We start from the raw sequence: 25,604 nt of genomic DNA, 5'->3' as shown, positions 1-25,604 counted from the left end.
TAATTCTTCCACCTTACAGTAGAATAGTGGATGTCATGAAAAACAAGTGGAAAAAAGCCTGACTATTGATCAACAATAGTTAACAAGAAAGCACACCTTATATCTGGGAGGCAGGGGGCGGGGTTCATACAGGTCACGCTAAACACTAGCATTTGAATCTGCAGTGGCTTCTGCATAAATAAGTTCAGGATTGGTGGTAGAGATTTCAAGGTCCTCATCACTGGAAATGTTCAAAGGGAAGAGAAATCTTAGGTAAACACATCCCCCCACCCCAATTCTACTCAGCAAAATAAAATGGCCTGACCTAGAAGTTTCTCTGGAATCCCTTTCTACCCTGTCTGGGCATGGTCCACAACGTGCCCAGACAGTGTGAAACATTAGGCTGCCCCTTTGGTTAAGACAGCCACACCTTGCAGATGGCTGCACTGCCCCATGGCAGGTGTTCTCAGCAGCCAACACTGCATTATGGAAAGAATGAAGGCCTCAGAATCAGGCAAGCTGGGGTCAAATTTCAGCTGGACATAAGACCATTGAGTGAGCCCTTTGTCTTTTGAGCCTCCATTGTATCATCTGTGAATTGAGACAAATGGAGCACATGATGTTTATGACTGGTGTAGTTCTGAGAGTTTATGATTTTCCGACAGCTTGTCAGGGAGAGGTCTTTGATGCACATATAGGAAAAGTGGCCTAGGTAAGAAGGAAAGTTGGGGTGAGGGGAGCAGTGAAAATTCTCTGTGGGCACAGGCATTGGTATGTCCCAAATGCTTCCTCTCTCACTGTCTCAAGTCCTAAGTCTTCCACCACATGCTCTGAGGTTAAGGCATGGCCTCCAGAGGCAAGGATGGTTCTAGAAGAACTTCCAAATCTCACTGTGTCCCAGTGTTCTGGGTTTCCATAATTCTATCTCCCTGAGGATGAGACCACAAGGGCTATTTTTTCTAGCAACCCAGGGGATAAGAAAAAATAATAGTAAGTACAATAAAAGCAATTTTTATACAGAAATGTATTTTGAAGATACAGTATAAAGGCCCTTTAGCAGGAGCCACAATTTCTTAAATAATCATTGAATCACCCAAACAGATCTAAGGCAATAAAATGATGCTCAAACGTGTGCATATGGAGGCCTCGCTAGAAGCCTGGGTATAAACCAATCACCCAGCGCTGCTACTTTAACCATTGTTTCCAAAGAGTACACTGGAGCTTATCTGTAAGTCTGCCAGAGAATCATAAAGAAGGAAGGACAGTGTATGCTGTGTGAGCAACAAAGAGCCTTGTTGTGGGACCCAAAGGTAATGTCAAAACTGTCCATTTCTGGCAGGTCTGTTGTCACATTTGTGGGATTTCCCTAGTGCTGCTTTTCCTGGGCTGGGCAGCAGAATGATGGCAGAGGATGCCAGGTAATGTTCAAACAGGACCAGGTAATGAAGGGGCAAATGACTAATTCTGGCTGCAAACTGCCTGACACCTCAGGATTTATCAAGCCTATTGAGTAGGACTGGAGATTCTTTTGACTTAGAAAAGGTTTTCTTTTCTTAAATCATCTAACTCGGTGATTTTGTGAAGGTTTTTATTGCTTTGCTCTAGATTTCATTGTTTTATTAACCATCTCTGGGGGATCTACTATCTCACTTTCCTTTCTGAACTCCCAGCAGTTCCTGAAGCCTTACAGACAGGGTGGAAGCAGCAAAATTTACGTCCTAGCCCCCAACCCAGGTGTGCTCCATGTGCCTAAATGGCACCCCGATGACTGACCTTGGCTGAAAACACCAGCACTTCGAATCTTAATTATTAAAATTCTCACTGTTGGGTGGTGCGAGGGTGGCTCAGTGGCAGAATTCTCACCTGCCATGCCAGAGACCTGGGTTCGATCCCCAGTTCCTGCCCAGATGGGAAAAAAAAATTCTCACTGTTAGTATCCCTTTCTTTGGAGAATGACACCTGATTTTTTTTTTTAATGGGGCTGACGTCATAAACAAGGTCCAGCCAATCAGAGTACTGGCATCTTTCTGGCCACAGTCATTGGGCCAAGGTGGGCCAATCAGTGTCCTTTTCTCAACTTTTCCCTGGGGTCTGTGGGCAGAAACTGCTGGGGACTGCTTCTTCGAGAGGACCGGCGTTTGCTCGCTGGCACGCTGAAGGAGAGAGAGAGACCAAGCTCTGAAAGTGTTTGGGCTCCTGGATCCAGCTGTGAGTTAAGTAAAGCAGAGACGAGAAATGGAAGGGGAGAAGGTCCTTGATGACACGGGAGCTCTGGGACCCAGCCATGCCAAAGCTGACTTCACCCTAGATCATTCTGATCTGTGAGTCTGGGTACATTTTCTTCTCTGATCAACCTCCTTTGAGTTGGGTTTTCCCTCCATGAACTCGAAAAGGCCCTGGCTTACAGGTCACACCTGCACACAGGTGGACATAGCCCATGGTTTCCAAAGGCAATCAGTTTATACTCACTTGTGTGCCTCCCTCTTAGAAAGAGGGTCCTCTTTTGGCCCCTGAATAACTAAATATTTGCTGGAGTCTTTCTTCCAGAATAGATTGATTTCCTTTTCTAGAATTGTGAAGTGGTAGAATATAAGGGTTGGAATCGTTTTAAGCAATTTAGTTCAAACTCTCTTGTTTTGTAAGAAACTTGGATTTATTCCCCATAATATAGACTCCCACCTATATTACACAGGGACCATGTCTGTTTTTCTACTTCTCTATCCACAGAACCCAGAACAGTTCCTCCATTTGCCCAATAAATGCATGTTGACTGACTGAACCCATTTACTCAACCAGGTGAGTAATCTCTTATCTGAGATTACTGCTGTGATTTTCAGCCATCCCCTCCTTTAAACCTGTGATTGCCAGTGCTGTCTGACTTCAGTCTCCTCCCCTGCCGTTCAGATTCAGATGTGTGTGAACTGGGAATCTGCTCTCCAGGTGTTTCTTATCTTCCAACACGTATGCAGGTGAAAACGCTGCTAGAAAGATTTCCCACTAGGTCGGAGGCTCCTGATTTCTCCAAGGCCTCTTCCCTTTAGAGTGCTCTTTGTAGCAAGCGCTCCGCACATCTTGCCAAATGGATGAGGAGGAAGACAAGACTTAGGCTAGGACCTTAGATGTAGGTAAGCTGCCGTATCCTCTGTTTTGCAGGGCTCACTCATTCCTTCTTGACTGGTAAGCACTGCCCTATCACAGGTGGATTTTTCCAGCCCATTCAGAAGCCCCTTCCTTCAGCTAGACAGCTTCTTTTATGACCCATCTGGTTGGGTTAGGTTACCTTATCCTTGGGCACAAACAGCCACTTGCTGTTGAAAATCTAATCAGAAATCATAATATGACCTATTTAAATGGAGCCAACCAGTTATGACATCTCTAAGCTGTGCGGATGCCTAAGATATCAATCGCCCTTCTGTAGTTTAGAAGCTGCGTACTCCAGGAAAGAAACCTCAGCTGCTGAACTCAGGTAATTATGACAGATGCCAAATCTAGCTCACAAAGAAATTATGTAGAACAATATGATCTGGGCAAGTGTCTGTAAGCTAGCACTGGATTTATTGTATCTGCAGTAATTTATGATGTTTATTTGTAACAGCTGATTGAAACATGCAAGTAATTTTTTAAATTCCTCATTACTAGTGGGTAGGATCTTAATCTTGGCAAGTAGCTAGATCCTTTTCCTCCAGTCTTGCAGTAGAGCCTTATTACTGATCTGAAGCAAAATAGTTTCTTATCAATATATATATATTTTAAATATTGTTATGAGGAATGAGTCTTCTTTTAGCCAATATGGATCTGAAATGTTGCCCAGCTTTGAAGAGGAATTACTTGCCATGTCACCCAAACAATCAGTCTGTCCCCCGCTACCCCCTCCCCTGAGTTACAGTCTGTTTCTGAGTACGTTCAACATGGGAATAACAGTGGATAGTAACCTGCCACCCTACTTAACTAAATTCCTCAAAGATGATCATTTTTAATAGTTAGTATTATTGTACTTGGTGAGAGTTTGCCGTGTGAAAGGCTCTCTACGTGTCTTAAGCTCATTTAATCCTCTCGTGACTTTAGGAAGTTGATGCATTTATTATGTACAGTTTCCATGTGCAGAAACGGAGGCTTAGAATGCTGAAAGCTCTTGTCCAAGGTTATTCAAAGTCACTTAGCTAGGAAGTGGCAAAGCTTAGATTTGAGCCACGTTTATTTGAATCCAGAGACCAAAATCTTGACTCCCATGTTTGAGATGACTTTATTGATTTAGCATGGCCCTATTCAACACCAGATGTGCATTTGCACTGGGTAAAAATTATTTTAAGTGTAGCAAACGTGCTTAGCTGTAAATTGCGCCTTCTGCTGCACTAACTCACAACAAGTTATCATCAACAGTTTGCTTGCATTCTTTTACTATGTGAATGAGGTGGGGGCATGGGGTGTTACCCTCCCGGAACCCTATTTATTCTGTGAGGAGCATGGCATAGTTGAGCCCTAATAGCTCAGAGGACATCTCCAGGAATAGCTGATTTATTTTTGCACCTAGCTATGTACTGACACTTGCCATACTGCACATGTCCCATTCTCATCTCCCCGAGTTACATTATAAATCAGTATCATGAGAGCAGAGCCCAAGTAGTATTTACTGCTGACTGCTTTCTACCTTCCCTGCAGTATCTTACATCACTCATGGACCACAGACCTCATACAGCTCTGCCAAAGGAGTGAAAATGCAAAGTCCAATTTGTAGAGATGCCCTACCGATTTCACACAGAACTTTTCAAAGCATGGCAGAGTGGAAGTTTCTCTACACACCAGAAGATGTTACATCTGGCCCAGTGGGAAAGAATTCTTTGGTGGTAGGAGATCATGCTACTCCATGGTTCTTCAATGCTCAAGGGACTCACTTGTTTTCTTGCACTTTCTTAGGCCCGTCCTATTTGAGTGTAGACTGAACAAGTTACTAATTCCATTCCTCATCTTTAAAATGGAGATTGCGAATTCCCTATTCATCTCACAGCAGGGGGACTTGTGTGGATGCAATGGCAGGGAAGCCCTTTGTAAACTGCGAAACGATGCATATAGATCTTTTATTTTTTCACCTTTTTATTGTGTAGTGAAATAAATATACAAAGCAAAGAAATAAAAAAGCAGTAGTTTTCAAAGCACTCTTCAAAAAGTGGTTACAGGATAGATCCCAGAATTTGTCATGAACTACCATACTATCTTCTCATATTTTTCCTTCTAGCTGCTCCAGAATATAGGAGGTTGGGGAGTTAAATACTTTTTTACCATCACGATTGACTTTTTTCCCTTCTTTGTTTTGTGAACAATAATATGTATACAAAAAAAGCTACAAAATTCAAAGCATGGCAATGCAATTAGTTGTAGAACATATTTCAGACTTTGACATGGGTTACAATTTTTCAATTTTAGGTTTTTACTTCTAGCTGCTCTAAAAATATTGGAGACTAAAAGATATCAATCAAACTAAAAGACATTCAGCATTCATATTCATTTGTTAAGTCCTATCTTCTATGTATAATTCCACCATAATCTTTGATCTTTCCATACCTCTCTTTGGGGTTGTTTGGGCTATGGCAATTCTGAATTTTTGCTATTGGAAGGGTCTGTCACTAAAATGGGGTAGGGAGATGGAACTATCTGATGTTCTGGGGAGGCTTGGGTAGGTTTTAGGACTTGCCTGGACCAGTGATCCATCTGGAGGTTGTAGGTTTCTGGAAAGTTACTCGAGTGCCTGGAACCCTTGCAGACTCTTATATATTGCCCTAGGTGTTCTTTAGAATTGGCTGGAATGGTCCTGGTTGGGGCTTGGCAGATTATGACAGGTAGCAAGGTCTACCTGAAGCTTGCGTAAGCGCACCCTCCAGAGTAGCCTCTGGACTCTATTTGGACTCTCTGCCACTGATACTTTATTAATTGCTATTCTTAAAACCCCCTTTGGTCAGGATGGAATTGTTGATCCCATGGTGCCAGGTCTGGATTCATCCCTGGGAGTCCTCTCTTACGTTGCCAGGGAGACTTTCACCCCTGGATGTCATGTCCCCCATAGTGGGGAGGGCAATGGTTTCATTTGCAGAGTTGGGCTTAGGGAGACAGAGGCCACATCTGAGCAACAACAGAGGTCCTCCATAAGTAACTCTTAGGCATGCCTATAGGTAGTCTAAGCTTCTCCACTCCCTACATAAGCTTCACAAGAGTGAGCCTCATGATCGATCACATGGCCTATTGATTTGGGTATCCCTAAGATTTGACACAGTATCAGGGGATTCCCTGATGGTAAGATTTAATATTCCATAGTCTTTCTCCCCTCCTTCAGGGAACTTTGCCAATACCTTTTGATTATCTGCTTGATATACTTTAGGATGTATTCAGGTATTACAATAATCTTTACAGGATTAAAGGGCTTCGTTCTCATCCAGACCAAAGAAGCCTTTCTTCCATTGGTCTCAAAGAGTATATGTGGTTCTAAAATATAGACGCTGTGTTTTACCCCTGTGTTCTGAATTAATTTAACCCCAACCTGTTCAGCTTCATTCTTATCTCTAAATATCAGGTTATATATAAAAAACAGCCTCTCAAAATCCAGAAATAATAATCACCACTCTGGACTTAATGTGTCTGTTCTAAAAGCTTACAATCTAGGCCCCTGTTTTCTTATAAGCATTTTCTAAAGATGACCACACCATTGTTGTTTTTCTGTTCCCTGGACTTAAATGTTCTTTATACAAGAATCGTATCTTTGAAGTGATTCTTATGAGAATTCATTCATATTTTGTCTTTATGCTGGTCATAAAAGTGGAATCACACAGTATCTGTCCTGGGTCTGGCTAATTTCATCAGCATTATGTCCTCAAGGTTCATACATCTTGTCATGTGCCTCAGGACATCATTTTGTCTCTGCTGCAAAATATTCCATCGCATGTACAAACTACATTTTGTTGATTCACTCCTCTGTTGATGGGCATTTAGTTTGTTTCCATCTTTTGGTGATTGTAAATAATGCTGCTATGAACATCGGTGTGCAAATGTCTGTTTGTGTCGATGCTCTCAGCTCTTCTGGGTATAAACCAAGTAGTGCTATTGCTGGGTCGTAGGACAACTCGATATTTAGTTTCCTAAGGAACCACTAAGCAGTCTTCCATAGTGGCTGCACCATTATACATTCCCACCACCATAAGGGTCCCAGTTGCTCCACATCCTCTCCAACATTTATAGTTTCCTGTTTGTTTAATAGCAGCCATTCTTATAGATGTGAGGTGGTATCTCGTTGTAGTCTTGAGCTGCATTTTCCTTATAGCCAGTGGAAATGAGCATCTCTTCATGTGCTTTTGAGCCATCTGTATTTGCTCTTCAGAAAAAATGCCTATTCATATCTTTAGCCCATTTTATAACTGGATTGTTTGTTCTTTTGTTGTTTGTTGTATGATTTCTTTGTATATACAGGAAATCAAACCTTTGTCTGATATGTGATTTCCAAATATTTTCTGCCATTGAGTTGGCTGCCTCTTCACCTTTTTGATAAAGTCTTTTGAGGTGCAGAAGCATTTGATTTTGAGGAGTTCCCATTTATCTATTTTTTTCTTTTGTTGCTTGTGCTTTAGGTGTAAAGTTTAGGAAGCTACCTCCTATTACTAGGTTTGAAAATGTTTCCCTATATTTTCTTCTAGAAGCTTTATTGTGGGCTAGTTCTTATATTTAATTTTTTTATCCACTTTGAGTTAATTTTTGTTTAGGGTGAAAGATGGGGGTCCTCTTTCTTTCTCTTGGCTATTGATATCCAGTTCTTCCATGCCCTATTATTGAAAAGACTATTTTGTCCCAGTTCAGAGGATTTGGGGGACTTGTCAAAAATCAGTTGACCATAGATTTGGTGGTCTATTTCTGCACTCTCAATTCGATTCCATTCGTCAGTGCTGCTGTCTTTGTGACAATACCATGCTGTTTTGACCACGTAGCTTTATAATTGGTTTTAAAGTCAGGGAGTTTTAATCTTCCTACTTCATTCTTCTTTTTTAGGATGCTTTTAGATATTTGGGTTCTCTTTCTTTTCCACATGAGTTTGGTAGTTAGCTTTTCCAAATCTTCAAAGTAGGTTGTTGGATTTTGATTGGTACTGTGTTGAATCTGTAGATCAATTTGGGGAAAACTGACATCTTAACTATATTTAGCCTTCCTATTCATGAGCAGGGAATGTCTTTCCACCTGTTTAGGTCTCCTTTGATTTCTTTCACAGTGTAGTTTTCTGTGAACAAGTCCTTTATGTCCCTAGTTAACTTCATGACTAACTATTTGGTTCTTTTAGTTGCTATTTTGAATGGAAGTTTTTCCTTAACTGACTCCTCAGCTAGGTCATTGCTTGTGTATAGAAATATTACTGATTTTTGCACATTAATTTTATATCCCACCACCTTGCTGAATGTATTGATTAGCTCAAGTAACTTTGCTGTAGGTTTCTCAGGATCTTTCAAATACAGTATCATATCATCTGCAAATAATGAGAGTTTTCCTTCTTCCTTTCCAATTTGGATGCCTTTTATTTTTTTGTCCTGCCCGATTGCTCTAGCTAGAACTTCTAGCACAATGTTGAATAATAGTGGTGATAGTGGGCATCCTTGTCTTGTACCTGATCTTAGGGGGAAGGCTTTCAATCTCTGCCATTGAGTATGATGCTGGCTATCAGTTTTTTGTATATTCCCTTTATCATATTGAGGTAGTTACCTTGGATTCCTATCTTTTGGAGTGCTTTTTAATCAGAAAAGGATGCTGAATTTTTTCAAATGCTTTTTCAGCATCAATGGAGATAATCATGTGATTTTTCCCTTTTGATTTGTTAATGTGCTGTATTACATTAGTTGATTTTCTTGTGTTGAACCATCCTTGCATTCCTGGTATAAACCCCAATTGGTCATGGTGTATAATTCTTTTAATGTGCTGTTGAATTCAATTTGCTAATATTTTATTGAGAATTTTTGCATATGTGTTCATTAGGGAGATTGGCCTGTAGTTTTCCTTTCTTATAGCATCTTTACCCAGTTTTGGTATTAAAATGATATTAGCTTCATAATGAGTTAGGTAGAGCTCCTTTTTCCTCAATTTTTGGGAAAAGTTTGAGCAGGATTGGTGTTAGTTCTTTCCAGAATGTTTGCTAAAATTCCCCTGGGAAGTCATCTGGCCCTGGGCTTTTCTTTGTAGGAAGATTTTTGATGACTAATTGAACCTCTTTACTTGGGATTGGTTTGTTGAAATCTTCTATCTCTTCCTGAGTCAGTGTACCTTGTCTGTGTGTCTCCAGGAATTTGTCCATTTCATCTAAGTTGTCTAGTTTGTTGGCATATAGTTGTTCATAGTATCTGCTTATGATTTCTTTTATTTCTTCAGGTTCTGTGGTAACACACCCTTTCTCATTTCTGATTTTGTTTATTTGCATCCTCTCTTTTTCTTTGTCAGTCTTGCTAGTGGCCCATCAAGTTTATTGATTTTTCTCAAAGAACCAAATTTTGGTTTTAGTGATTCTTTCTATTCTTCTTTTATTCCCACATTCATTTATCTCTGCTTTAGTCTTTGTTATTTCTCTTCTCCTATTTGCTCTGGTGTTAGTTTGTTGTTCTTTCTCCAGTTCCTCCTTGTGTGCTAAGTCCTCAATTTTTTGCTCTTTCTTGTTTTTTAATATAGGCACTTAAGGCAATATATTTCCCTTTCAGCACAGCCTTTGCCACATCCCATAAGTTCTGATAAGTTGTATTCTCATTTTCATTGATCTTAGGATAGCCACTGATTTCTCTAGCAATTTCTTCTTTGACCCACTGGTTGTTTAAGAGTGTGTTATTTAATCACCATATATTTGTGAATGTTCTTGCTCTTTTGGTGGTTATTTACGGAGATCCATCTTCATCCCATTGTGATCAGAGAAAGTGCTTTGAATAATTTACATATTTTTAAGTTTATAAAGACCTGTTTTGTGCCACAGCATATGACTATCCTGGAGAACGTTCCATGAGCACTAGAGAAGAATATATAACCTTGTGCTTTGGGGTGCAATGACTTATATATGTCTGTTACATCTAATTCATTTATCAAATTATTTAACTTTTCTATTTCCTTGTTGATCTTCTGCCTGGTTGCTCTATGCATAGAGGAGAGTGGTGTATTGAAGTCTCCTACTATTATTGTTGGAACCTCTATTGCTCCCTTCAGTTTTCCCAATGTCTGTCTCATGTGCTTTGGAGCTCTTTGATTGGGAGCATAAACATTTATGAGTGTTATATCTTCTTGGTGAATTGACCCTGTAATTTATATATAGTGTCCTTCTTTGTCTCTTATGATGTCTTTACATTTAAAGTCTATTTTATCCAATATTAGTATAGCTGTTCCTACTTTCTTTTGGTTACAATTTGCATGGTAAATATTTTTCCATCCTTTCAATTTTAATCTATTTGTATCCATGTGTCTAAGATAAATCTCTTGCAAGCAGCACATAGCTGGATTGTGTTTTTAATCCATTCTGCCAATCCGTATCTTTTAATTGGTAAGTTTACTCCATTAACAGTCAAGGTTATTACTGAAAAGGCACTTCTTGATTCCACCATCTTATCTTTTTTATTTTATTTGTCAGATATGTATATTCTTTTCCCTATTTCTCTTTGCATTATTTAAATTACCCTTAGTGGCATTCCTCAATTCTGTGCCTTCCTTCAGACGTCCCTCTCCTGTCTTTTTTTTCTTTTTTATTTTCAGCTGACAGAACTCCCTTTAGTATTTTTTGTAGGGTTGGTCTGTTATTGACAAATTCTTTCAGGACTTCTTTGACTGTGAAAACTTTAATCTGTCCCTCAATTTTGAAGGACAATTTGGTTACAGAATTCTTGGCTGGAAGTCTTTCTCTTTTAGGATCTTGAATATATCATACCACTGCCTTCTTGCCTCCAGGGTGCTAATTGAGTAGTCTGAGCTCAGTTTTATTTGATTTCCCCTGTATGTAGTGGTTTTTTTTTTCCTTGCCACTTTCAGGATTTTCTGCTTCTCTTTAACATTTGACAGACTGATTAGTATGTGCCTTGGGGAAGGCCTATTTGGATTTATTCTGTTTGGAGTTCTTTGGGCTTCTGTGACTTGTATATTTATGTCCTTTATGAGGGTTGGGAAGTTTTCCCCATTATACCCTCAATTACTTCCTAGCCCTTTACTCCTGTCTTCTCCTTCTAGGAAACCAGTGATTCTTATATTTATGTGCTTTGTTTTCCCTGAGTTACCACTCAGTTTTTTACATCTTTTTTTACCATTTGGTGTTTTGAGTCTTCAAAGTCAATTATCCTGTGCTCTGTATCACTTATTCTTTCTTCTGTCTCTTCAAATCTGATGTTGTGTGCCTCTAGTATGTTTTTTATTTGGTCAACAGAGTCTTTAATCTCTGTGATTTCTGCTATTTTTCTATTTATTCTTTCAAATTCCTCCTTATGCTCTTCTACTGTCTTCTTGATCTCCTTTATGTCATTTGCTATCCCACTTATTTTACTAAGTAGAGTTGTAGGAACATCTTTGATTAGTTGTTCCAATGTCTGTGTCTCCTCTGGTGTTTTAATTTGGTCATTAGGCAGGGCTGTATCTGTCTGCATTGTGATATGCTTAGTGATCTTCTGCTGTCTTTGTGGCATGTAAATATCTTGATTGATTTACTTTGGCAGTTGATTTCTTTCAGTCGTCTAAGGCCTTGTGTTTGCGGAATGTTTGTACAGCTGGGAGTAGGGCACGGGGTGGAGCCCTCAGTGAGGTGATTTCTTTCAGGGCAAGTAGGGGTGCAGGTTGGGGATGTTAGGCTGATGCTTGTGAATGTCGGTACCCAGAGGCCAGGGAAGATGTAGCTGTGTGGGTGCACCAGTCTGGGGGGTGTAACCCTCGTATGTGCTGGTCTAAGTCATGGGGCCCTTTGTGCGCATGTGTAGAGCAGTGGCCGCAGATTGGCATTATGCTTTCATGGATTGGGGCAGTTTCTTTCTCAGAGCTGGAAAGTGAGGCTGAGGGCTGTGCACATGCCCAGTTCTAGGACTGCTGTAAAGTGCAGGTCCCAGAGCTGAATGACGTGATTGGGGGCCCGTGCGCATGTGTGGGCCTGGGAGTTCTGTAAATGGATGCACTGAGCTCAGGGAGGGCACGGTGAGGCTGTGCGACACTATGGGTAGGGGGGCAGGGGTAGCCTAGGTATGGAGGTTAGTGCCCGCAACCTTTATGTGCTGGCAGCAGCCTGCAGGGAATGGGGAGGGGGAGGCAGTGCTCAGGAGGGGTGCAGGAGAGGTGGGTTGGGCTGCACTTGGGGTGGGGGTAGGGGGCAGGTATATGCACTGGGGGCTGGTGTGGTGGGGGCGCCTGGAGTGCAGGGAATGGGAACAGGTGATGGAGTTCGGGTGTGTGGGATATGGGGTGAGTCGCCAGTCACAGGGCTGGTGAGGGTAGTATGCCCAAGGAACGCAGCCTGGCTTATATCCTAGTCCCGTGTTCCCACCTGTGCACTCCCGCGGGCTCCACACCAGTCTCCAGCTTTCGGCCTCTCAGTTCCTCAGCCTCTGCAACCAGGGCTGCCACATGTGGTGCAGAAGGCTCTCCCAGGTCAGCCACCCTCCCGAATCGCCACCTCGGTCGCCCTCCTGTCCCTTCTCTACCTTTTCCATGGAGCAGGGCTAATCTCAAGCTACTCTAGTTGGCCTTCTTCCCAGAAGTCCCATATAGATCCTTAATAGCAGTTCCACTGGCAAGGCAGAGGGGTTTGGAGAGGAATCTGGGGGACGGCTACAGGAATCGATGTGAGACTTGTTAATTGACTTTGAGACATTCAAGTGTAATGTTTAATAAGCAGTTATTGACCTAGGCCTGGAGTTTGAATGAGGAGATAAACTAGACACAGATTATGATCCGCTGCTGTAGCACAAGTGCTAGTTTGTTTGCTGTGATTTTAAAGACTTCAATTCTATGATGTTTCAAGCTCTTAACTAAAAACTGGAGGGTTGTGGGGCTCTTTTTTATTTGGTTTTTACATTGTAGTGTAGAGTACACCATGCTGGGGGAAATTAGTAATGTATGACTCTCTGCTCTAAATTGCATTGTATTTAGGCACCCACCATGACATATCTTGGTTTTACATCACACTGGGCTGAAAAGTCGGTACGAAATGATGTATTTGTCAAGCTCTTAAACCTATACCCTCAAAACATTTCTTTCAAGTTTTTTTTAATATAGATTCAAAAATATCTATATAAATAATGCATGAGTACATTTCCTTGTAAAAAGTTGAAACACTGAAAATAAAGCCCCATACCCCCTTTGCCAACATCCTCCAAATGCTGTATATATATATTTGTATCTATAGAAAATAACGTTGTAGGGTACAATCTTTCTCTATGATAGTGTCTCCTACCCTACTTTCCCTTCTACTACTTGTTTCTCACTCAATAATATGTCTTGATAATCTAGCTATATTGATATATATTCCTCATTTGCTGACATGGAGGGCATGCTGGAATATAAATATGTAACCATATGTCCCAGTTTCACCTGAAAAGTTCTAATTTACGTCTGAAGTCCACTCCTAACTTTTTAGTGCTCCCTTTCACTCTCATATAACTCCCATTTTGGATGCTGAATTTTATGGTCACCTTGTTTGTACGATATTACAATTATATAAAGAAGTAAATTTTTTCCTGCATTTGAAGTTACTGTGAAATAGTTTCAGGAGGGAAAATATCATTTGTACATGTACATATGGTATACTGTATGCTAAAATCTATTGGAAATCAAATTCTGGCTATGCAGCAATATTCTACTAACAGTGAAATTTAAGTATAAAATAACCAAGCTAAAGAGAATTTTATATATGTGTGTTCGACAGTAATACTTTAACGTAACAGGCAACAAAATGCATTTACTGGTAGAAGAAGTAAATAATCTGTCATGTGGTAGTATAAAAGCAAAGACTGGCCCTATATTTCATTGAATGCAGATAACTAAAAATGAAAACCACAAAATAAAATATATTTGAAGGAATTCCTCTACAGTACATGCAAATCAAGCTAATGTCAGTAAAAGCTGTAGAGCCACATAGCAAACTATAGCAGATTTGAATAAATTCCTCTGCAAGTAGTCATTCTGCATGTAGGAAATATCTCAGTAAATATTGGTACAAATTTCGCAGCACAAATGACACACTTGAAAGAATTCCAATTATTAAGTTGTGAAGGTGGTAAAATAAACTTTTTTCACAGCATACTATAGAATTCAACAAGCAACAGGGAAAACATTGCAATGAATTCAAATGAAACTTGATATTCCCATAAATATAGCAGTCTAAGTCCAAAAGTGTTTGTAAAATGCATCATAAATGTTTTACTCTTCATCTTCTGAAAACCCTAAAAAGCCATCTGTATTGCCTGAGTAAGGTAATTCTTGTTCTAATTGGCCATCGTTGCATTACTAGTAGAGTGGAAAACAGCTTCAGTACACATTGTCCTTTCCATTGTGACTATTGCTCTAGAAATTCCAGTGCCTTATGCTTGGGAAGCAAATAACAGATCCTGCCCAAACCAACCCCTTTAGAAGCAGAGGTGTTCAGAGCAGATGGCACACCTGTCCCCACCCCACCCCAGGATGCTCAAGAAGCCTGCAGCTTCCCAGGTGGGGAAGAGCTCTTTGTTCTATGTGCCACATGAGAACTTTCCTAACTCACAGCACGCCCTTGCCTCTGGTTGTGCTGCCTCTACCTCCACCATCCTTCTGCCAGTGTCCCAAAGTCATATGTCGTCTCATCCAGCGCCAGGGGATAGTCTGTGAGCTGGACTCCCAGACTGCCTTTCTGGTCCCCACTCTAGACCCACAGGCAGGGCCAAGACCTAGCTCCAAGGCAGGAGGGTACGCAGGTGAGCTTGGTGACCCCTGCCCAGATCCTGCCCTAATAATACAGGACCATTGGATGTGTGATATTTCTTGATACAATGATGCTATGGATGTGTCATAAATAAAACCACCTAAGAAAGTAGGTATGCCTAATTTTTAACAGCTGCATAGTATTCCATAGTGAAAATATACCACAGTTAATTTTGCCACTTCCCTACTGATATTTATTGTCTGTTTCTAGTTTGTTACTTTATCAAACAGCACAGCCACAAATGCTCTTATGTAAGGCTTCTTTGCATGCTGATGAATCTTTCAGGTAGATACTCAGGAGTAGAATGGAATTTTTAGTAGATACTACTATATCATTTATACATGCATTCCCCTGCATAATAACATATATAATATATATATGAGTAACATATATAAACAGTTCTTTAAGGAAACATGGAGTTGGTTTTTCTCACATAAAATAATGATAGTTAATTAAAATGAACATCTCTTCATGCGCCATTTAGCCATCAGTATTTACTTTTCAGAAAAATGTCTATTGATATCTTTAACCCATTTTATAATTGGGTTGATTCTTTTGCTGTTGAGTTGTACAATTTTTTTATGTATGCAGGATATCAAACTTTTATCTGATATGTGATTTCCAAATATTTTCTCCCATTGAGTTGGCTGCCTCTTTACCTTTTTGACAAAGTCCTCTGAGGAATTCTCATTTATCTATTTTTTCTTTCATTGCTTGTGCTTTGGTCGTAACGTTTAGGAAGCTACCTCCTATTACTAGGTCTTCAAAATGTTTCCCTCTATTTTCTTCTAGCAGTCTTATGGTACTGACTCGTATATGTAGGTGCTTGATCCACTTTGAGTTAATTTTTATATGGGGTATAAGGTAAGGGTCTTCTCTCATTCTTTTTGCTATCGATATTCAGTTGTCCCATGCCCATTTATTGAAAAGACTATTTCTGTCCCAGTTAAGTAGATTTGGGGGACTTGTTGAAGATCAATTGACCATAGATTTAGTGGTCTATCTCTGCACTCTCAGTTTTATTCCAAAGGTCAATGCTTCTATCTTTGTGCCAGTACCATATTGTTTTGACCACTGTGGCTTTGTAATAAGCTTTAAAATCAGGAAGTGTTAGTTCTACCACTGCATTCTTCATTTTTAAGATATTTTAACTATTTGAGGTCTCTATTTGAGGCCTCTTCCAAATAAATTTTCTCAAAGGAAATTGTTGGAATTTTGATTGGTATCACATTGAGTCTATAGATCAATTGGGTAGAATTGACATCTTAACTGCATTTAATTACATGTCTTTCTGCCTATTTAGATTTTCTTTTATTTCTTTTAGTAATGTATTGTAGTTTTCTGTGTACAGGTCCTTTATATCCCTGGTTGTTTATTCCAAGATATTTGATTCTTTTAGTTCCTAGTTTGAAGAAAATTTTTTCCTTAATTGTCTTCTCAGTTAGGTCATTGCCTGTGTATAGAAACGTCACTGATTTTTGCACATTAACCTTTATCCCACTACTTTTCTGAATTTGTTTATTAGCTTTGTCATAGGTTTCTTGGGATTTTCCAAATATAGGATCTTGCCATCTGCAAATCATGAAAGTTTTACTTCTTCCTTTCTGATTTGGATGCCTTTTAGTTCTTTTTCCTGCTTGATTGCTCTAGCGAGAATTTTAGTACGTTTAATAATAGGGGTGACAGAGCATCCTTTTCTCATTCCTGATCTTAGGGAGAAGGCTTTCAGTCTCCCACTATTGAGTACAATGCTGGCTATGGGTTGTTCATACACACCCTTTGTCATATTGAGGAAGTTTCCATTGATTCCTACCTTTTGAAGTGTTTTTGTCAGAAAAGGATTTGAATTTTATCAAATGCTTTTTCAGCGTCAATCAAAATGATCATGTGGTTTTTGTCCCTTTGATTTGTAATGTTCTGTGTTATACTGATTGACTTTCTTTGTTGAACCACCCTTGCATTCCTGGTATGAACCCCAATTGGTTATGATGAAAAATTCTTTTAATGTGTCATGGATTTGATATGCTAGGATCTTGTTGAGAATTTTTCTATTCATTAGAGACATTGGCCTGTAGTTTTCCTTTCTCATAGTATCTCTACCCAGTTTTGGTATTAGAGTGATATTAGCTTTATAAACTGAGTTAGGTAGAGTTCCTTTTTCCTCAGATTTTTGGAAGAATTTTAGCAGGATTCGTGCTAGTTCTTCTTGAAATGTTTAATAAAACTCCCTTGTGAAGCGCTGGGCTTTTCTTTTCAGAAATATTTTTGATGATAGAACAAACTATTAGTTGAGTTTTTCAATTTCTTCTCAAGTCAGTGTAGGTTGTTTGTGTGTTTCTAGGAATTTGTTCATTTCATCTAAGTTGTCTAATTGGTATTTAGCTGTTCATGGTATCCTCTTATGATCTTTTCTTTTTCTTCCAGTGCCATAACAACAACCCCCCTCTTATTTCTGATTTTGTTTATTCCATCCTCTCTCCTTTGTCAGCCTAGCTAAGGATCCATCAATTTTTATTTATTTTCTCAAAGTACCACCTTTTGGTTTTATCAATTCTATTTGTTATTGGTGGTGGTATTGTTCTCCAGTTCATTTATTTCTGCTTTAATCTTGTTACTTTTCTTCTTGTGTCTGCTTTGGGGTTAGTTTGCTGTTCTTTCTCAAGTTCCTCCAGGTGAGCAGTTAACGCCTTGATTTTTGTCCTTTTTTTTAACACAGGCATTTAGAGCAATAAATTTCCCTCTCAGCACTGCCTTTGCCATGTCCCATAAGTTCTGATATGTTCTATACTCATTTTAATTTGTCTCCAGATACTTAACTGATTTATTTAGCAAGTTCTGGTTCTTTGGTGGTTATTGATTTCCAGCTTCATTCCATTGAGATCAGAGAAAGTGCTTTGAATAATTTAAATCTTTTTAAATTTATAAAGACCTGTTTTGTGCCCCCAGTGTATGATCTACCCTGGAGAATGTTCCATGAGCACAAGAGAAGAATGTATTTCCTGGTGTTTTGGAGTGTAACAATCTATATATATCTGTTAGGTCTAATTCATTTATCAAATTGTTCTCTTTCCTTGTTTTTCCTCTAATTGTTCTCTCTATAGAGAAGAGTGGTATATTGAACTTACCCACTATTATTGTTGAAATGTCTATTGCTCCCTTCAGTTTTGCCAGTGTTTGCCTCATGAACTTTGGAGCTCCTTGATTGGGAGCATAAACATTTATGATTGTTATTTCTTTTTGGTGAATTGTCCCTTTTATGTAGTGCCCTTCCCTATCTCTTATAATGTCTTTACATTTAAAGTCTATTAGGGTAGTCTGATATTAGTGTAGCTACTCTTGCTTTCTTTTGGTTATAACTTGCATGTAACATCTTTTTCCACACTTTCACTTTCAATCTGTTTGTATCATGAGATCTAAGATGAATCTCTTGTAAGTAGCATATGGATGGCTCATATTTCTTAATCCATTCTGCCAATCTTTATCTTTTAATTGGTGAATTTAGCCCTTTACTTTAAATATCTTTTAATTAGTGAGTTTAGTTTGTTAAATTCAAAGTTACTACTGTAAAGGCATTTCCTGAGTCTACCATCTTATCCTTTGGTTTTTATTTGTCAGATCTATATAATCTTTTCCCTCTTTCTCTTTTTATCCTTTAAGTTACCCTTAATGGTACTCTTAAATTCTGTGTCCTCCTCCAGACCTCCCTCTCCTGTCTTTTTTTTTTCCAGCTGACAAAACTCCCTTTAATATTTCTTGTAGGGCTGGTCTCTTATTGACAAATTCTCTCAACCTTTGTCTGTCTGTGAAAATTTTAATCTCTCCCTCACTTATGAAGGACACCTTGGCTGAATAAAGAATTCTTGGCTGGGAGTCTTTCTCTTTCAAGATCTTAAATATAGCAAACCACTGCCTTCTTGCCTCGGTGATGCCTGTTGAGTAGTCCAAACTCAGTCGTAGGTGTTTTCCCTTGTATGTGGTGAGTCACTTTTCTCTTGCTACTTTCAGGACTTACTGCTTCTATTCATCATTTGACAGGTTGATGAGTATGTATCTTCGAGTAGGCCTATTGGGATTTATTCTTTTTGGGGTTTTTTGGTCTTCTTTAATTTGCATGTTTGTCTTTTGTAAGGGTTGGAAAGTTTGCCCCATTATCTCCTCATCTAATCTTCCTAGCCCTTAATTCTTTTTTTTTCCTCCTGGGATACCGATAATGCTTGTATTTGTGCACTTCATGTTGTCCATCATTTCCTTGAGACCCAATTCAAATTTTTCTATCTTTTTTGCCATTGGTTCTTTTATGCATTCAAATCCAATTGCCCTTCCTTCTAGTACACTTATTCTTTCTTCTGCCTCTTCAATTCTGTTGTGTGTGTCTAGTATATTTTTCATTTGGCTTCAGTATATTTCATCTCTGAAATCTACTCTTTTTTTACTACTCTTTCAAATTCTTCTTTTTACTCTTCTAGTGTCTTCTTAGTATCCTTTATGTCATTAGTCAACCCATTGAATTTATTTAGGTGAGTTGTATGAACATCTTTGACTAGTCCAAAGTCTGTGTCTCCTCCAGTGTTTTAATTTGGTCATTTGGCTGGCCTGTTTCTGCCGGCATCTTCCTATGCTTTGTGATATTCTGTTGGTTTAGGGCATTTGATTATCTTGATCAGGTTATTTTGAAAATTGATTTTCTTCAGTCTAAGGTTTTATATTTGCTTGGGCTTGGTTTGAAGGTCTCCTTTTGCACTTGGTTTGTCATAATTCCCCACCAAACCAAGGCCCAGATTTCATGCAGGGGATGCAACTCTACTTGAGAATCTGTCTGAAGCTAGACAGAGGCAGTTTGACAGACAGCACTTTCTGTTTCTTCCCAGAAGATGGCACTCTTGGGCCTCCTCTTCTCAACTGCTGTAGCCCAATGAGCCGGATGAAAACCCGGTACAATTCCAGCCAGGTCTGCAGATCCCAGTGCTCAGTGAAAGCCACTGCCCTCAAGGCTGGGGCATGGGCATTGTGTACCTCTGTGGAGATTCCCCTCGTGGGCCTGTTGGGAATGTTGGCCCCCAAGTTCCCACTTGGAATGACCTTGGGCTGCTCCCACTGCTTTCTTGCTCCATAGTTTTTGATGAGAAATTGATACTTAATCTTCTTGGGACTCCCTTTTAGATAGCATGTGGATTTACTCTTGCAGCTCTCAGAACTTTCCCTGTGTTTCTGGGTACAGTTCTTTTCAGATTTATCCTTTTGGAGTTTGTTGGGCTTCTTGAATGTATGTATTTATGTGTTTCATTCAACTTGGGAAGTTTTCTGCCATTATTTCTTTGAATATTCCTTCTGCCCCTTTCTCCTCCTTGGGAATTCTATAATAGCACTATTGATGCTGTCCCACAGGTCTCTTAGGCTCTGATGACTTTTTATTTTAATGCAGTTTTTTTAGATATAGTCACACAACATACAATCCATCCAAAGTATACAATCAGTGGGCCACAGTATAATCACTTAGTTGTACATTCATCACCAAAATCAGTTTTAGAACATTATTATTACCCCCCCAAAAAAAGGAAACCCAAAACATCCCATATCCCCTATCCATCCCCCCCCATTATTGACCCCAAGTATCAGTGTGATACATTTGTTGTTGATGAAAGACTATTAAAATATTACTGTTCATATAGTCCATAGTTTGCAATAGTTGCATTTTTCCCAAATATCCCTCTATTATTAACTCCTTGTAATAGTGACATACATTTGTTCTAGTGCATGAAAGAACTATTTTATATTGTACCGTTAATCAGTTATTGCCTGCCACAAGATTCACTGTTATAAAGAACCATGTTTTAACTACTAGCTTTCCTTCTAATCACATACGTGAGTTTAAACTTCCCCTTCCAACCATATTCACACTCAATTCAGCACTGTTAACTATACTCACAATCATGTGTTACTATCACCTCTATCCATTTCCAGACATTTAAATTCAACCTAATTTAAAATGCTGCACATATTACACTACAGTTCCCCATTTTCTAGCCTAATTCTATTTCCTGGTAGCCTATATTCTTGATTTTGTGTCTATGAATTTATACATTATACTTAGTTCATGTTGGTGAGATCATACAATATTTTTCCTTTTGTGTCTGACTTATTTCACTCGAAATCATGCCCTCAAGGTTTATCTTCCATGTTGCTGTATGCTTCAGGACTTCATTCCTTCTTCCTGCCAAATAATATTTCATCATATGTATATAACACATTTTATCTCTCCGTTCATCAGTTAATAGACATGTGGGTTGTTTACATTTTTAATCATGAATAATGCCACTGCAAACATTGATGTGCAAATGTCTGGTCATGTCCCTGCTTTCAGTTCTTCTGGTTATATATCGAGTAGCAGGATTGCTGGATTGTAAAGTAGGTACTCTATACTTAGGTTTCTGAGGAATTGCCAAACTATCTTCTCTAGCGGCTGTGCCATTTTACATTGCCACCTGCAATGAATAAGTGTTCCTGTTTTTTCTTTGGAAAAATATCTATTAATGTCATTTGCCCATTTTTAAATTGGGTTGTCTTTATTGTTGAGTTATAGGATTTCTTTATATATTCTGGATATTAAACCCTTATCAAATATGTGGTTTCCAGATATTTTCTCCCATTGAGTCAGATGCCTTTCCACCCTATGACATAGTCCTTTGACATGCAAAAGTGTTTAATTTTGAGGAGAGACCATTCATGTATTTTTTTTTCTTTCATTGCTTATGCTTTGACTGTAAGGTCTAGGAAATTACTGCCTATCATTAGATCTTAAAGATGCTTCCCTACATTTTTTTCTAGGAATTTTGTGGTACTGACTCTTAAATAGGTCTTTGATCCATTTTGTGCTGTATTTTTGTATAGAGTGTGAGACAGCCATCCTTTTTCATTCTTTTGGATATGGCTATCCAGTTCTCCCAGCACCATTTATTGAAGATACTGTTCTGTTCCAGTTGAATGGATTGGGAGCCTTGAGGAAAATTAACTCACCATAGAGCTGAGGGTCCATTTCTGAATTCTCAGATTCCATCGATCAATATGTCTACCTTTACACCATGCTGTATTATAAAGCTATAGCTTTATAATATGCTTTGAAGTCAGGAAACATGACTGTTGCTTTATAATATGCTTTACAGTCAGGAAGCTTGAGTCCTCCCACTTCATTTCAAGATGTATTTGGCTATTGGAGGCTTCTTATCCTTCTAAATAAATTTGATAAACTAGCTTTACCACTTCTGTGAGGTAGGCTGTTGGAATTTAGATTGGTATTGAATGAATCTGTAGACCAATTCAGGTAAGACTGACATCTTTATGACATTTAGCCTTCTAATCCATGAACACTGAATGTCCTTCCATTTGTTTAGGTCTTGTGTCTCTTTTAGCCATGTTTTATAATTTTCTGTGTACAGGTCCTTTACATCCTTGTTTAAGTTTATTCCTAGATCTTTGATTCATTTAGTTGTTATTATTATCATTTATTATTATAAATGGATTTTTTTCTTGATTACCTCCTCAGATATCCCATTATTAGTGCATAGAAACACTACTGATTTTTGCGTGTTAATCTTGTATCCTACCACTTTGCTGAACTCATTTGTTAGCTCTAGTACCTTTGTCGTATTTTGGGGGGTACTTTCTAAATATAGGATCATGTCATCTGAAAATAGTGAAAGTTTTACTACTTCATTTCCAATTTGAATGCCTTTTATTTCTTTTTCTTGCCTACTTGCTCTAGGTAGAACTCCTAGCACAGTTTTGAATTGTATCCTTGTCTTGTTCCCAATATTAGAGGGAAAGTTTCCAGTCTCTCACCATTGAATACAATGTTACCTGTGGATTTTCATGTTTGCCCTTTATTACATTGAGGGAGTTTCCTTCTATTTCTACCTTTTGAAGTGTTTTTATCAGGAAAGGATGCTGGATTTTGTCAAATGCCTTTTCTGCATCAATTCAGATGACCATGTGCTTTTTTTCCCCCCATTTACTTTGTTAATGTGGTGAATTACACTAATTCATTTTTGTGTGTGTTGAACTGTTCTTGCATACATGGAATAAAACCCACTTGATCATGGTGTGTAATTCATTTAATGTACTGTTGCATTCGATATGCGAATATTTTGGAATTTTTACATTTATATTCACTAGGGAGATTGATATCTAGTTTTATTTTCTTGTATTATCTTTATGAAGCTTTGGATATTAGGGTGATGTTGGCTTTACCAACATAAGAATGAGATAGTATCTCCTCTTCAACTTTTTTTTTTTTTATTTTTTTTATTTTTTTATTTTTTTATTTTTTTAAATTTTTTTATTAATCAAAAAAAAGAAATTAACACAACATTTAGAAATCATTCCATTCTACAAATGCACTCAGTAATTCTTAGTATCATCACATAGATGTATGATCATCATTTCTTAGTACATTTGCATCGATTTAGGAAAAGAACTGGCAAAACAGCAGAAAAAGATATAGAATGTTAATATAGAGAAGAGAATTAAAATAATAATACTAATAATATATATATATATAAAGGAAAAAGAAAAAAACAAAAACAAAAGATACAAACACACAAACAAACAGACAAAAAACCATATTTCAGGTGCAGCTTCATTCAGTGTTCCAACCTAGTTACATTACACTTAGGTATTATTGTGCTGTCCATTTTTGAGTTTTTGTATCTAGTCCTGTTGTACAGTCTGTATCCCTTCAGCTCCAATTACCCATTATCTTACCCTGTTTCTAACTCCTGCTGGTCTCTGTTACCAATGATATATTCCAAGCTGATTCTCGAATGTCGGTTCACATCAGTGGGACCTTACAGTATTTGTCCTTTAGTTTTGGGCTAGACTCACTCAGCAAAATGTTCTCTAGGTCCATCCATGTTATTACATGCTTCATAAGTTTAGTCTGTCTTAAAGCTGCATAATATTCCATCGTAGGTATACGCCACAGTTTGTTTAGCCACTCGTCTGTTGATGAACATTTTGGCTGTTTCCATCTCTTTGCAATTGTAGATAATGCTGCTATAAACACTGGTGTGCAAATGTCCATCTGTGTCTTTGCCCTTAAGTCCCTTGAGTAGATACCTAGCAGTGGTATTGCTGGGTCGTAATCCATTCTGCCATTCTATGTCTTTTGATTGGGAAATTCAGTCCATTAACTTTTAGTATTATTACTGTTTGGATAATATTTTCCTCTACCATTTTGGCTTTTGTATTATATATATCATATCTGATTTTCCTTCTTTCTACACTTTACTCCATACCACTCTCTTCTGTCTTTTCGTATCTGACTCTAGTGCTCCCTTTAGTATTTCTTTCAGAGCTGGTCTCTTGGTCACAAATTCTCTCAGTGACTTTTTGTCTATAAATGTTTTAATTTCTCCTTCATTTTTGAAGGACAATTTTGCTGGATATAGGAGTCTTGGTTGGCAGTTTTTCTCTTTTAGTAATTTAAATATATCATCCCACTGTCTTCTAGCTTCCATGGTTTCTGCTGAGAAATCTACACATAGTCTTATTGGGTTTCCCTTGTATGTGACAGATTGTTTTTCTCTTGCTGCTTTCAAGATCCTCTCTTTCTCTTTGACCTCTGACATTCTAACTAGTAAGTGTCTTGGAGAACACCTATTTGGGTCTATTCTCTTTGGGGTGCGCTGCACTTCTTGGATCTGCAAATTTAGGTCTTTCATAAGAGTTGGGAAATTTTCAGTGATAATTTCTTCCATTAGTTTTTCTCCTCCTCTTCCCTTCTCTTCTCCTTCTGGGACACCCACAACACGTATATTTGTGCGCTTCATATTGTCATTCAGTTCCCTGATCCCCTGCTCAAGTTTTTCCATTCTTTTCCCTATAGTTTCTGTTTCTTTTTGGAATTCAGATATTCCATCCTCCAGTTCACTAATTGTAGCTTCTGTCTCTTTAGATCTACCATTGTAGGTATCCATTGTTTTTTCCATTTTTTCTTCTTTGTCCTTCACTCCCATAAGTTCTGTGATTTGTTTTTTCAGATTTTCTATTTCTTCTTTTTGTTCAGCCCATGTCTTCTTCATGTCCTCCCTCAATTTATTGATTTGGTTTTTGAAGAGTTTTTCCATTTCTGTTCGTATATTCAGCATTAGTTGTCTCAGCTCCTGTATCTCATTTGAACTATTGGTTTGTTCCTTTGACTGGGCCATATCTTCAATTTTCCGAGCGTCATCCATTATTTTCTGCTGGTGTCTGGGCATTTGATCAGATTTCCCTGGGTGTGGGACCCAGCTGGTTGAAAGGTTTTTCTGTGAAATCTCTGGGCTCTGTTTTTCTTTTCCTGCCCAGTAGGTGGCGCTCGTGGCGCTCGTCTGTCTGCACGGCAGTCGCCCGGGAAACCGCGCGTGGAGGCTGGGGTCGCTGGCCGCCGCGGCTTGGGAGAGTGCCGGTCCTAATTGCCCAGCTGGCCCGAAACGCCAAGCGTGACGGGAGGGCCCCGCTATCCAACGTTCCCAGTCAGACCGGGGAGCCACGTGCGTGGAGGGGACCCCAGTCGCCAGCCGCCCCGGCCGGGAAAACGCGCGCCCCTCGGGTATCTCACCGCAGCAGATTGTCCCTGCCCGTTCAGCCATTCCAGAATGGGGTACGCTGTCTTTTTGGTCTCTGTCGTGACTCCGGGAGCTGTTTCGTATGGTTTCTGTTTCTTTAGTTGCTT

The 25,604-nt window shown here is 38.9% G+C and overlaps 1 long non-coding RNA gene across 5 annotated transcripts in view; it reads left to right on the top strand.

The window, feature by feature from the left end:
- The first annotated feature begins 1,339 nt into the window (after positions 1–1,339).
- LOC143659818 (uncharacterized) overlaps positions 1,340–25,604 on the top strand; it is a 109,350-nt gene continuing 85,085 nt past the window's right edge. For 4 of the 5 annotated variants that reach the window (XR_013163762.1, XR_013163761.1, XR_013163763.1 and 1 more), the window contains exons 1-2: positions 2,024–2,300; positions 2,707–2,775. This is a non-coding gene — a long non-coding RNA (uncharacterized LOC143659818). Of the gene's footprint in view, positions 1,419–2,023; positions 2,301–2,706; positions 2,776–25,604 lie in introns of those variants that run through there. The other variant, XR_013163760.1, reaches the window with a different exon arrangement.

Source organism: Tamandua tetradactyla, chromosome 16, assembly GCF_023851605.1.
Source record: "Tamandua tetradactyla isolate mTamTet1 chromosome 16, mTamTet1.pri, whole genome shotgun sequence".
Taxonomy (NCBI): Eukaryota; Metazoa; Chordata; class Mammalia; order Pilosa; family Myrmecophagidae; genus Tamandua; species Tamandua tetradactyla.
This window is presented reverse-complemented; position numbering and strand designations above follow the sequence as displayed.